The 14,808-nt window shown below is 42.9% G+C and overlaps 1 protein-coding gene across 1 annotated transcript in view; it reads right to left on the minus strand.

Annotated features, from left to right (window-relative positions):
* chrm2a (cholinergic receptor, muscarinic 2a) overlaps positions 1-14,808 on the minus strand; it is a 63,241-nt gene that overhangs the window by 24,370 nt on the left and 24,063 nt on the right. The window contains exon 2 of the mRNA XM_020092344.2: positions 14,296-14,445. The gene's annotated coding sequence lies outside the window, so the exon portion shown is untranslated. The remainder of the gene's footprint in view (positions 1-14,295; positions 14,446-14,808) is intronic.

A 14,808-nucleotide genomic window follows, 5' to 3' on the forward strand; every position in this document is an offset into this window, starting at 1 on the left:
CGAAAGGCAACCGATAATCTAAACTGAGCTCGGAGCAATCACGTGAAAAAAACCCCCACACATTCCATGTCCTGAAAACTGAGGCAATGATGGATTTGAATAATTTACTGTTTCTCAATGCTCATTAGAACTGAATTTACAGCTGTTGCTGGATTTAATGTTTACAGTAAATGACTAAACATAGAATCGGTCTAATCAGCTTTTTGACTGTGAATGACAAACAACTGCAGCTCACCTGTTTGCTGGTTAATATTTGGAAGATATTCAACCAACAAGGCCAAAGAAATTTAATCGCAAACAGCCGTTTTTTAACTTCCAAATCAAAACTTCACCGAAATGTGAACGTTCTGCTAAAGCATCGAGAGGAAGCTGCAAACAAACATGGAATCGGTGCAATATTTATAAAATATGTAGATGTTAATGGGAATAAAATGCACTCTACCTATTTGAAAATGTTTTCTGGTTTAGAAAGATGAACTGTCGCAACAACCTCAAATATTATCCACAAGAAAACAATAATATCTAGTTCAGCACATGTCATTTTCTGCACGTGGGAGCTCTGATACACCTGCAGACTCTATGTATAGGACATCCAGGCCTCTGTCTGTCTGTGTGTGTGTGTGTGTGTTGGCTACTCCTGCCATTGTTAGTACTGCACTTGAAAAATGTCTCACATGACCACAGAACCTCTCCCAGGTGACTTTCCAGAATACATGCATATATTTTTTTCCTATGCACAACAAAACCCCGTCTCTATTAGTCTGCTCCCTCTCGCTGTCTGTTCTGTGCCTCTCCAGTTCAGCTGTGTCCATCTCTTAATCAGATTAGGAGATCAGGTTGTAGGCATTAATCAGCATAATAAAGGGTCTCTGAGAGCATTTCTGCCCATTAGTGTCATTAGGCTGCGGCTGAAAGGAGAGGCTTTGTAGAATCTGCTTCATCACTGTTGCTCGGAGGAGGTGTGCATTCATCTCTCAGGTGCGTCTATTGATCTGTTTACTCCTATGCGAGCTTGCAGGACTCGTTGGAGATGGCCGCCACGCAGGAGCTGAAAGGGTCGTGCTCTGCCCTGATGCATTATTCCAGCTGCTCCTCTCCAGTTCAGGGAAGTAATAATTCTGCAGGTGCATTTTCTTTTAAATGACCTGGTTTTTTTTATTACTACATATCCAACATCAGCATCGACAGGTGTTTACTAACAGGTCTTGCCAAGAAATTGTTTTTAAGATATTGCATTCAAAAGTTTGACCACCAAACTCTTCCTTAAATCCCAACTGTATGTTTCTACCAAATTTGAGAGAATTCCCTCGAGGGGTTCCTGAGAGACGGAGTTCACAGTGTAAAACATGTTTGTTTCAGTTTCCCTACAGGCGTGTTTGAGACAACGTGTTTTTAAAAAAAAGTGTTTTCTGAAGTTGCAGTGCGTTGAGATCTCAGAGCCACTGCAGACCTGCTATAAATGCCAGAATGAGATGTCTGCACGGCTTCTCTATGTAATGAGTGTCAGTGTTAAATCAGGGATTTTAAGATCAGGCTGCTGGGACCAAACTCAGCAAATTTGGATGAGCTGCTTGGGGCGTGAATGTTGTGGGTTTTTCTCTCTCTTTCAACCCAGGCAAACACAATAGAAATGATAAGTTCATCGGGCTGTGATGCAGACTGACTTCAGTCAAATCTATTGTTATAGGGGGTTGTGCGTTTCTTCTTTTTAGTGATGGAGCGCTGAGTAGTTTTAATCTGCAGGCCTCACGCTGTCATGCTTTCATGTCACAGTGGGTTTGATAAACCACCGCTAAGCACTGTGTGCCGAGCAGAAGCACTGCCAGGCGTCGGTCCAGCTGGACGGCCGCAGCTACACTCCAGGGGCTGGCATCAGTATGCTACACTCAGCTATGCCGCCTTTCTGTGGCGAGGCTGAGAGGGGAGTGGCTTTGCCAATTTGATTTATAGCCCCAGATTAGCAGCTGCATCGGAGGCTGGAGGTTGTCGTCCTTTTGTGCGTATGGAGACATGTTCTTGGGAAAGGTCTTGAGCAAACTTCCACATTGAATTTCAACTAAGAGCCTGTGTGTGCGTATATCTATATATATATAAAGGCTCCCTTATGCACATCAAATCCCTCTGTGTATCAATATGTATATGGAAATTAACAACCATATGGTCTGTGGGCTCTGTGCACTTGCAGACAGTCATGAAAGGACCATTATCAATGACCCCTGCAGTAATAAAGGCAGCAGCTTTATGCGTGAGAGGCTGAGGAAGCTGTAGCGAGCAGCCACAGAGGCCAGACTTCAGTAATGGGTCAGTGCACACTCTCAGCAGAGAGCTCCTCAAAGTCTTTTCCTCTGCCAACCTCTATCCATCCAAGGGTGTGATTCAAGTTTTCCTCACTACAGATTTCACTGATGTAATTGCCAGAAGTTCAGCAGTGCATATTTTGCGAGTTGCCAGGGTCTGAGGGGCAAATTGGTATCGCAGCATGTTATTTGATTATTCTGCTGATGGTTTGGGACAAAATCTAGTACAAATCTAGATAGCATACGGATGTGGGGCTCTTCATGCAATGGTGCGGCACTTCTGCCCTTTTCTTGGCCCTGCACAAAATGGATGTGAGCCTGAAGTTGCCCACTTTTAAAATGGCGGTAGTGACCTACCAGCACAGATCAACCTGCCTGTCACAACCACGACTGTTTTTAATGAGATTCAACTGGGAGATTCCATGAGTCCTGAGGGATGCTGTCCCATCTCTTGTCTTCATGGCTTTGCATGTAATGAAGACAATTCACTATGAGGGGGGTTCGTTTTTCCCTGCGGCCATCTCAATCATGTTGGTGATCCCCTTGATGTGATCAAATGCTACACAACGTTTCTGGTCCAGACACACTGAGCATGAGCTTTAAAGGGAGAATAAAGCTGTCGATAGTATTTTATTGTGGATTTGCCTTTTTTACAGCTCTGTGTTCAGTTTGGAAAAACAGACACAAATTGTGACTTGAGCCGACAACAGCCTCAGACAAGATCAAGGTGAACTGACGCTCAGGAGTAAGAGAGGGTGGTGGAATAGAGTCACATCTTCCTCAGCCTGAGCATCTTTGAAAAAGTTCTTGAACAATGTCCTCACGCTACAATTCAGTAGTGGGATTATTTAATACGATTACCAGAGCTGGAAAATCGAGCGTGGTGAATGTAGCCTGTAATTACAGCGAGATTATGAAGAAGGTGTACGACAGAGATTAGAAAAGGTAAACTCCAGTGAGCCATAGCTACACAATATGCCCCCGCCCGGCTGAAAACACTCAGTGGGTTTACAAGTAGAATGATGATTAATTACCAGCCCCCTGCTTTACGCCTCTGGCCCCATTCGTCTTAAGTCATGGATCAGTGCATCCCAGTTTCTAACATTCTCTTGCTCTTTAAGACATGAGGTAAAACCACGGACCATCTTGTGATGACGACAGTGACGCCTGTCGACATCGTGTTCAGACACTAAACTGGGTTGATTATTAAACCACAACAGCATGACTAAATAATCTGATTAGTCCACTTCTTTTTGACTCATTTGTTTCCGTGCAGCCTGTCCTATATTCTCCACTTTTGGCATTAATATACTTTTAGCTCTATTTTGGTCTCCTCCACCTGCTAGATAGAATCTGTTGGACGTCTAAACTAGTGGTAAAATAAGTGCTATTATAATTTTTTTACTTGGATCAGTGAAATCCTCTTTCACAAAACATGACAGCCAACTAGGCTGAATTTACTTTTACTGTCTGATCTTGCATGTTGGATTAGTATTCATCACGTGTCACATAGATGTTGACAGTTCATTTACTGGAATCCACTGGGAATCAACTTGAATCACATCCACCTGGAAGATATGGCAAATCTTCCTAACAGGCAACACCCTGAGGGTAAATGAAATTGAACGTGAAAGCCTCTTGAGATAAATTTCCAGTGACTATAATATGTACAAGCTGCAACATAGAAATGAGACCCAGGAGATGCATGTTTGTTTTAATGGTAGAAACAGTAATGAAACCTGAACATTTCTCCCAGGTGCTCGGTGATTTGGAGGGAAACATCTGTATTCTCGAACTGTTCAAACCTCAAGTAATTGATCACCAGTCCATTTGCTCGGGCTGTCTTAATCATCATCCATCAGAAGTATTGATTAGGTTATATGAAAACAATCGACCGCAGTGATTTTGCTGACATGTGTCTTAACTGTCAGTCTTGAGGAAGCAGTCCATCAGGGTCAAGTAGGTGTGTGTTATTTTTAACATGAGCTCTGGGTCTTGTGTTGTAAAATGAATATGTTACACACGAGTCATACTGTGTTTGTTTATGTCCTCTTATAAATAAACCATAGTTTAACCTAACGACATTCATCCCTGAGGGAAAATTAATTGTGACCTAAATGTTAACGGAACCAATGTTTCATGTGACACAAACACACTGATTAATCATTAATGTGCCCATGTGGTACCTCTGGGGCATCGCTGCACACTAGGTTAAAGGAGATATCACGTGTGTTTCAATATCCGGCATCTTATCATTCAGCCAGTTTGCAAGAAATGCTGTGTCTTGGCTTGGAGTCGGGGGAAAAAGAGACGGCTTTCTGTTTAATGGGAAAAGTGCACAAAGTCAAGGCTATCTTTATGCAGTTGGTCGACTATGAAAAGATGGTGATAAGATCCTCAGTGTGATATAGACAAGGTCTATAATGTCAAAATAGAAATCTCTAGTTTCCATATTGCCCATATTCCAAGGAGAGAAATGAGCCTTATCTCAGAGGAAGGTAGCCATCCATCAGCGATTTCTTTCAGTTTATCAGCCAGCGCAAGTCGAAATGCACAATGATGTCAGACATTAATCAAATGCTGACACCTCACATTCAGGACTGAGACATGTACCCTTTTCTCCCCGTCCAAATCTGGTCATTGTCCTGCCGAGGCGCTGGCTGCAGAATTAAACTCTCTTTTTTGGGTTGTTGCTTTGTGCCAACATCAGAGAGCTGCAGGGGGATTGTGCTGGACTCTTGTGGAAAGGGGAATGAAAATACCCTGAAAATCCAAATGTGTTGCAGAGGTGCTCTTAGCATTTGCCCCCTTGCAGAGAGCAAAGACAGAACATGTTAAATCTACTGTGTGAGCCTGTGCCAGGAATAATCTTGTCACTGAAAATGCAGGAGGACAAGGAGAAAGGGCTTCTTGTGCCGGAGTTTGCAGTCTCTTCTTCTCGACTCCCCGCTGACCGTTCATTCATTCTGTTTAGAAATTACTGAGAGCTATTGATGTACTGAATCGAAACCCTCACAGGGGCGATGCTTGAAATAAATTGAACATCTTAAACACTGTGTGGCTGTCTGAATCTCTCCACAGGGCTATACTCATGTCAAGACATTGATCTAACGAAGGCACCCATTGGTTTGTCTATGTAGAGCAAAAAACGTTGAGAAAGTCTGTCCCTGATTTTAAGCGTTTGATTCATCCTGGGAGAGAGAATTAACTCCTGCGCTTCATGAAACCTTTTTTGGAAGATTTGAATTATTCAGATGGATGAATATCTGGATACAAAACTGTAGGGAGCCAGATGTGACCCTGGAACAAATCCCTTCATTCCCTCTGCTCTGTCAGAGGAAATGTGCTGTTGGTTGAACACACGCCATTTTTTCATTTTGTAGGAGAAGTCATAGCATGAGAAACAGGAGATCTGAAATAAATCTAAATAAAATTGAGAATATTACCCACAGAGAACAGACTTTCACAAAATATGAGACCAACCTAAAGTTGAGTTTGTACTTGACACCCTCAGTTGACACCTCTCCTGCTGTAGATGCCTATGGTGAGTGTTGTGATTTGTTGTTCAGCATCAGATTTCTCCCACTGGTGGCTCCAGCTCAATATGAGATGGCTGTGGGACACCCGACGAGTTCCCCACACCCACTCTGTCTAACGTACATAGAAGTAGAATGCACTTCTACCACGTAACGTCTATTTTGCTAAATTCAAAATGATTTTATTGCCCAGCAGCTTCCATGAGGCTGCTCGACCCAATCACCAGACTTGTCTCACCCATTCTCTCTCCGCCTTTCAGGCTTAATTCTGTCTCATTGAATTAAGGCTAAAATTCCCAGAACTCAAGAAATCTAATTCCATGATTTCAACTCTACAATCCTGTAACATATTCAGTTAGCTCTGAATGGTTCCATTGGATGTAAATTCTAAGGTTTGGAATAGACGACTGAGCTTGTGGTGTGTTTTATGAACATTTTGACATCGTGCAAAGGTCCCCAGTTCTCTTTGGTTTCCACATTGTACTTTATACGAATTTCTTTTTGCGGTAAAATATTTATTTCCCTGACATTAGACCCTTTTTCAATTACAATAGCTTTAAAGCTTTTGCACCAGCAGTCAAAACCATGAGGACCTTCACCAGTCGTGCCATTACAGGTGGCATTCGCTGTCTCCTGCACACAGCTGCCATCTTGAAGAGTGGGTAGTCATGCAGAAAATTGCATTTTTTCATGTTACCCACACACTGACTGGCAGTAGCATGTTTGCAAATTCTGGCATCTGAGAATCTTTCAGTCGCTGCCTCGTAGGGAAGACGAAACAAACTGGAATGCAAAATGGCTTGTGATGGTAGATTATGTACAATATATAATGTGCGTGCACTGGGAGGTAATGTCTGCTGTTTATGAGACTATCTATTCTCATGATAATAGCTGTGATGAATGGTAATGATCTGAGAAAGCAGCCTTATCGTGTTGTGCATGTTCCCACTGCTAATGCTCAAATGACCAGCCACTGTTTACAATGTCCCCAACCCCCTGCAGATAAACAGCGAACACAGATAATTCAATATCTTTTTGTCATTGCGGTGCAGCAGCAGTGGTGTTCAGATTGACACAATGCTAATGTATTTCCCTTGTTGCTTTAACATAACACTACCCCCCCAAAGACAATCAGGAGACTTGGAATGCAGTGTCTCCCCCTGCGCAGTTAAATTAGCAGCTCTCAGGCGAGGCCATGTTAGATTCCCCCTCTGCGAACATGGCTGTCTCTTGAGACTATCATCAATTGTTGGTAGGAGAAGCACGGACTGTGATGATCAAAGTCGCATTGTGTGTACACTCAACAACGTGTCCCGATGTTCTCTTTAAAGTTAAAGACGTTTGTGTGAAAGTAATTTTTTAAATTATTCATCTTGAAAGGAAATGTTTAGAAAAAACTGACGCGAGGGAAAAGGATAGGAAGCAAACAAACTCCACAATAGGACTGTTCTGCACTTCATGATTTACTACAGTGTCAGTGCTTAATAGGAAGTTGTTTGCCTTGTATGTTCTGAGGTAGATGAGGCCAGGGTGGTGGATGAGTGTGTCGGGCTCAGTTCATATCCCCTTCACAAACATTTGTCTTTTTATGAACCACAAACACAACCGTGTGTTTTAGTTTTCTCATTCCTGTGAATGATACAACTTCATGAGCGTGGCAAAAAAATAATGCAGAAGCCTGATGGAAAATGACTGCATAATGCACCCTGATGCTAATAACCATCCCAATCGTCCATTTTCCTATTCAGGAAAAAATTGTTATTTCCTGTGTGACACTGACCCATGTTGTTGACCTCGTCCTCTTGGGTTGCGGTTTCCGTTGTGTTGCAGAAATAACCGCCCATGCTGATCTCTGTTAAATGCAATAGCAGCTTGCATGGTCATGTCTTTCCCTACTTCTTCATATAGGAGGCGAATCCATATTACATGCATAATGCACATCGCCGATACAGGCACCATAAATACGTTGGTGATCAATAAACGATGGAGTGTGAATACATTTAGTGAGGAGCATCCATCATCTTATCCATACGACTGGATTTGGCAACATTCATGCAGTTGTAAGTGGTATGAATAATACAATTCAGGAAGATGAATGGATTTTATTGTAAACTCACATGTTGCTATCAAGTGGATATTTGGAGATGTTCCCTGTCTTCCAAATTCCCAGGGGGCCAGTCAGAGGCAGAACTGTAATCAATGACCTGGCTTCAGTAAATACTATTTACTTTAGCTCATTATTCTCTCAGCTTTGATTAAGCAATAGCCCTCATGTGAAGGATATGTGGCCTTAATTGGTGGTTGCCGGGACGCTTATCTCCGGCTTCTGTTGTGATGCACTTTGGGAGGAATGAGAGATACCTTGAGGCAGCTATTCTTGGCCCCTTCCTTTGAGCCATCCACATTCTCTATTTGTCCGATGAGTCAATATGTGACAAAAGACGTCGTGCGACCGGCAAACAGCAAATCCTGCACACGTGCTTCACACGGTGGAAGAGAACAGTTCATATGTTGACATTAACAACCTAATTAAAACCAGGATGGGACATGATCCGTGTAACGTCAGATGCTCATTACGCGCAGGTGGCTACACGCAAAGCATACACGCATGTGCATGAGCAACACCGTCCGAGACAACATTTAGCTAATCTAGACGCATTCAGCCGAGCATCGCTAATCCCACCCATCTGGAAAAGCTGGTCAACTGAATCACTGAAATCCGTAGGTGATTAAAATATATTACCATGTCGGAGAAATCCACACTCATAATATTACAGATGTATGTATGCACATAAATTCACGGCTGCCTCGCAAGTCTTGATTGTGAGAGGAGAGAAAAATGGAGGTAACTAATTTAATGTATCAGAGATGGAATTTTAAGCAGAACAAAGTTGTTATTAGAATATATTTGCTCATAACTGTTATTTGTTCTGCAGCACACACACACACACACACACACACACACACACACACACACACGCTAAGCTTTCCCAAGGCTGAGCAGAGTCGGCTGTCACATCTAACTTGTCAAGTAGGAACATCATGCCTCTCAGCCGCTTGTTTCAATCTCACTGGAAACTGTGGACATAAGCTGAGGGAAGAACTTTTTTTTCTTTGCACAGGGCACTGTGATGTTTTGACGCTTCAATTTTAGTAAAACTCTGGAAATGAAATTTACTGGAAATGAAAACTATAAAATTCTGCAATATTGAAATGACTGTGATCTATCTGGAGTATTAGGTAACGTCAACATCAGAAATATTACAGGAGAATATCCAGAACATTTAGGTCGAATCTCGTTATCTTTCCAAGTTGACGTCTTTATTCGTCTTCTATGTGTTTGGCTCCTGAGATATTAGTATTCCTGATGATTTCCTGCTGTTCTCTCACATCTCACTCTGGCATTTTATTACGTTTCTGAAAGTGTGCGGACCAGTTCATGTCTGAGAGCAGCTTCTAATTGTCCCAAATCTGATCCCACTGTGTTACCCAAGATCCATTCATTAAAACGTCCTTAGAGTCCTTCCCTGCAAGAGACCTTCCAATTAGTTTCACCCCCCACCAACGACAACCATATGGACAAACTCTTGCTGTGATGAAATGCCATGATGTGTTTGCTCATGCACTCGGAGTAAAGAAAGAAAAACATCCAATAAACCCCACTCCCGGTTTATTGTTGCTCTTGTATCGTCTTGTCTCACTTAACACAATATTAGGTGCATTTTTTTTTTTTAAATGCTGGGATACAACAAAAGAATAAGAAAAAAAATACACACATATACACTGAGCTTAGAAAAGTTGTATCGAACATTAGTCTTCTAAGGTGGATCCACATTCCTGCTACAGAATCCAGGAGGGGCCTGTTTTGTGTTAATCTTTCACAACTGGCTTTCCCTCTCTTATTTTCATGGGTAATTGGCTACGCCGCACACAGAACCAGAGACCTGCAGGCTTCTCACAGAAAGGGGAACTCGGGGATGGAAGAAACTGAGATCACTGAAGCGTGTCTAACATTTTTTTCTACCCTCTAACCTCCATTCAATTACTCTATCTCGTTGTGTACTTATTAATTTTGTGCTTACGCTTCCCCCCATACCATCCTCCATGAAGCATGGAGATTTAAAAAAATATCCATCTTCAGCTTTGCAGGTCTTTTCCTCCTCATTCTCACACCTGGAGTGGGCCTGTATCTTGATTTCACCTCCTGGAAAGGCTCACGCAATTTCCTGGAAGATTATTTTGATGGATTTTCACAATATCAATCAGAGCAAATGTGGGGCTCAAAGTAGCCTTGTACCACCGGCGAGAGATTTATCTGAGCAGGGGTCCGCCAGAAACACGGGGATGTAAATGTTTTCAATCCGGCACCAGTATGCTATCATAACTCTCTATGTATAACACGAGTCCTATAGGTCGTACGTGTTCGTGGCGACACACTGTGACGTTAGCCATTGGTTTGTGAGCTGAAGAGCTTGGTTATTTGAAATCAGAAGAGAAGACCCGGAGTCTACTCAGTTTTATAAACAGTCTACGATTACAACCCCCCAGTTTTAGTGAAAGGTGACATCCAGTGGCTGACAGTATCGATAGCATATATTCCTCCCTCTATGCTACATATGTCCAATTTTCTCTATATACCAATATCACGTTTGTGGAAGAGTTTGCATATTTTAATAGAACACTCCTGGACAGGGACAACCTATAGTGTTGCTTCAGCTGCAGGACTTGTTTTTTGATTAACAACATCATCAAGGTGAAAATTACATGTTTTCAATTACTGTAAATGACACAGCAGTAACACTCCTGTCAAAAACAGACATCCCAGTGCCTGACTCCTGGCCGCAGCCTCCTCAGATGAGGATGAACCGTTCCCCGGTGACTCTTCTTCTAATGTGACCAGTATTTCACTTGCTCCTTTCACCAAGCTGCACTGAATGAGGTCACATTCCTCTGACCTCGGGGCATTATTACGCTGTAATCATGTGTTGCTCTGCATGGCTACATTTGTTATTCCTCGTTGACAGCCAAGTGTTAGAAAAAGGCTATTTTACCTGATGGATGATCATAAGAGGGGGAGAGGCTATATCAGCTGCTTGCCTTCGCCAGTGAATTATGCACAATGAAATCCCTCAGATGCCCGAACCCGGCTGCTGCGCAATACCTGCCTCCTCGAATATACAACCAGTCTACGTGCTCTACACGCAGGCTTATTATTGCCAGAGCTGCAAGGACTTTTTGACTTGTCAGAATGTGCATGAGGCATATTCATTATCCGAGTATTTACTTGTCCTCTTAAATCAAGCAGTCTGTCAGTCCTCACATTACCACAGCCCTATGAAAAATTGTTGACTTATTTTAAAGCGGCACGACTCGGACATCTGATTCATAGGTGTCAGGCCGTTCACGATCACAAAAAAAAAAATCAATCGGCATCACTCCTTCGGCCCGCACTTTGTCTGTTAGCAGCAACGGGGATAACGTGTCCAAGTGGGGCTCCTCAATCTTGTCACTTTAAGTGCAATCAATACTGCTCCCCAACCAAACGCCTCTGAATACCAGCCCCCCTCTCGTCACACTAGGCTGAACATTTCAGTCAATATCTGACTGGAGGCTAAAAACATCTGCAGAAGCAACCACAAAAAGCTTGGCAGAATTAAATGTTTTTCAATATAGTGGAGACGACGGAACTGCAGGAGCGTCTGTGCAATGTAATTCTCTGTTAATGCAGCAAATACCATGTTCCAATGCTCTACAGAGGTGGAATTGTATTTTTCTGAAAACAACAGAATCCTGAATTTAAACTAGACTCAGACCCTGTTCGATCAGCGCTGCAACACAATTAGCAGGACACTTTGAAAGCAACCTTTTCCAGCAGTGAAGGTTTTGTCTCTGCAGCCTCATACATCACTGTGGACAATTCTCAATGTATGGCCGGCCGTCGACTTCCCAGATGGCTTCAATCCATAAAAGGCAGCCTCTGGCCCATGTACCTGTAAATTAACCTACCTAGAAAATTCAAAAAGCCCAGGGAGAGATTTGATATGTGCATCTAGGTGCTTAGCCCCGGAAACTGTTATATTAATTGCCTTGAGGATTATGAGACACAGACCTCCACTCCCTCATGCATATTTGACACTTCAAGCAGCACCCTCAGGCCCCTGGTGCAGCTAATGGATGATGTTTGGCGTTGTGTTGCATATGTATAAGGCACCAAGTTATGAGTGGGTACGCCGAGAGTGCATGCCCACGTGTGCCTGTCTGTCTGAGCATGTGTGTCGACTCTGTTATCTTGAGCCAGCCGGGGTGAGCGCGGCAGGGCTGGGTGGTCCGGCTGCCGGTCTCTAATTGGTGCGACTGCTCCCACTATACTCTCGCCCTCAAAAGGCTGGCACTGCCCTCTCCTCTTAATCTGTGCCAGGGATTTTGGCTGGCTTGACACAGAACCGACCTGACCGTCCTTCGGGAGTGCTATGTGAACAAACACTGAGAAAACGAGATGAATACGGGGTCACTTTAACACAAGAACAGAGACATAAATGAGAGACACAGATACAGTGTGCAGCCAGACGGAGAAATGCAAACGCACGCACTCATCTGCACAATCTCAGTTCAAAGAGCTGAAATTCCATTTGAGATATGGTTCTGGACAGCTTCGCTACGATGAAGAGGGAGAGCACTCGACAGTGTTGTCGGTGGAACGGCATCAAACACTGGTGTGAGTAATTGTGGGTGTGTGTGCTTGCAGTTGCTATGTCAGCTGATAATGTTAACACACATTCCCAGAGAGAGGTTGTTGACTTCAAGTGCTCGAACGTTGCTGCACACGACGTCCTTTTGCAGAAATCAATATATATATATATATATCTATATTGTGTAATCTTGCTACAACCAACCGGTATCTTGATCAGGCCCCAACACTGATGTGAGGACGCCGTCCTTTCATCAGGTCATTAAGAGCAGAGATGCAGTTGATTTCTATAATGTGTTTACAACACTAATGTGCATTTGAATGGCACTCAGTCATTTAGCCTAAGGCGACATTAATAGATTTTCTTGGGCATTTTGGGGGCAGGGAGATAATTTGCAAACACAACATTGACACATGATCACTTTACAAATAGTTGCTGGTTATTTACACATCCAGGACGCGCTGAGCGACATGAGCATTAATTTAGGGTCCTGTTCACAGCCTCGGTTTGGTTTCCTCAAACTCCTGAGGGAATCCTCTTGCTCTTTAGCTGCTAAATGTTGCTCTATCCTCACCACCTAGTTGCTAAATATGTCTGCCTGCCATTTGCTGGTGGGCACGCTGGCTTCATCAGAGGGTTTATTTTTCTCAGACAGCCACCTGCTGCTGCTGGAAATCTGATAAAAGACCATTTGAAGAAGTAAAATCAAAAATGATGAAAGAAAGAAGCTTAAATGAAAATATTTATATAAAAAAATCGATTAGAGTTGTTTTAGAAAAAAATAAATAAAAATAACATCAAATTATTCAAATCAGAAAAGTGAGTCTTTATTCCTACCTCTTGAGAAGACAGTTTTACTATTTTATATGAGTGTGTGTGAGTATGCGAATTTGGACCGTTAACATATATTTATGCTGCTTTTACATACAAAAAAGAGATCCACTAGAGGGCAGTGCAGAGTCACGTTTCTGACAACAAACATGGCGACGGTGGAGGAGGTTGCGATAACGTCTGACTTAGATTGAGAGAAAAGCAGCCATATTGTAAACTGTTTGTCCCTGTGACTGGATGAATTGACGTCATATGGAGTCGTCACTGCTCAGCCATGTTTTCCTGTCGTCTGTTTCCTCCATATCCACAAGCTTTCAGAAGACGTGGGCGACTGCGGATGAGTACGGACAGACGGCTCTTAAGTAAAAAGGGATTCTTCAGTTCCAGGTTCTGTGTACCGAGTCTGGGCTGTGTTTACTTCATCATTACTGCAGCTCACTTTTGCTATTCTGAACGGCAGCAATCACCAGGCCAAGAAAAGGGGCCTCTTCCACACAGAATTATAATTGAACTGCTTAAACACTCAAGTGAAAAGTGGAATACATAAAATGTCTTCAGTCAGTTTCACCATGAGTAACTTACCTGAGATTGTTTTCCTTATGCACTACCATGACCCAACAGTTTCTCAAGCCTCCTACCCGAATACTGCCAATGTTCAACTGATAAGTTGTGGTCACAAACACACGAGGCGTTCATGGTTCAATTAGCCATTGGCATTGAGCCCTTGTTGGACTTGGTCCGACTATGTGACACTTTATCATACATACAGCAAATTACCCGCAATATGTAAATAATTAATTCGTCTGCCTTTAAATTTGGATCTGGCGAGATTTCAAGAGACAAACTGAAGTTTGATACCTCGCAGCTTTGATCTGGTTTGATGTTTGACTTGGTGTGAGTGTCGTGAGTAAGCACTCGGAGTCGGAGAGAGTGGGTACTTACAGCAGGTGCTAAGCAGTCCGTCCGGCTCTCCCGCACTCGGATGGCATATTCAGAGAGTGTGTGTTCGATGTAGCACCGCAGAGGCTTTTTTTGACAGAGGGAAGCGATGGGGATGTTAGGCTCCAGCTTCATGGTTAATCGCCATGGCCACTGTAGAACAAGAGAAAGGTAAATATGAATGAGATGGTGCCTCAATGTCTCTCCTCTCATGATTGTGTTTTTCCTCAACAATATCCAGTGCAGTAAAAATTGGACACCACTTCTGTCTCTGTCTGTTGAAAATGAAGCTACAGTCAAACGTTGACTACCTTAACTTCCTATAGACTGTAAACAGCGGCTAACCTGGGTTTGTCCAAACATAACAGAGCAGCACCTTTTTTAAAGTTCACCGATTGACATGCAATAACTCATGACGGTCGAGTAAGCATGTTTCTGTTCTAATGCCTTATCTCTACATGTTAAAGAAAGTGGAACAAATTCCAGATCCAGTGCTAAATTGAATTGGTTCTTTCT

Source organism: Paralichthys olivaceus, chromosome 23 (genome assembly GCF_024713975.1).
Source record: "Paralichthys olivaceus isolate ysfri-2021 chromosome 23, ASM2471397v2, whole genome shotgun sequence".
Lineage (NCBI taxonomy): Eukaryota > Metazoa > Chordata > Actinopteri > Pleuronectiformes > Paralichthyidae > Paralichthys > Paralichthys olivaceus.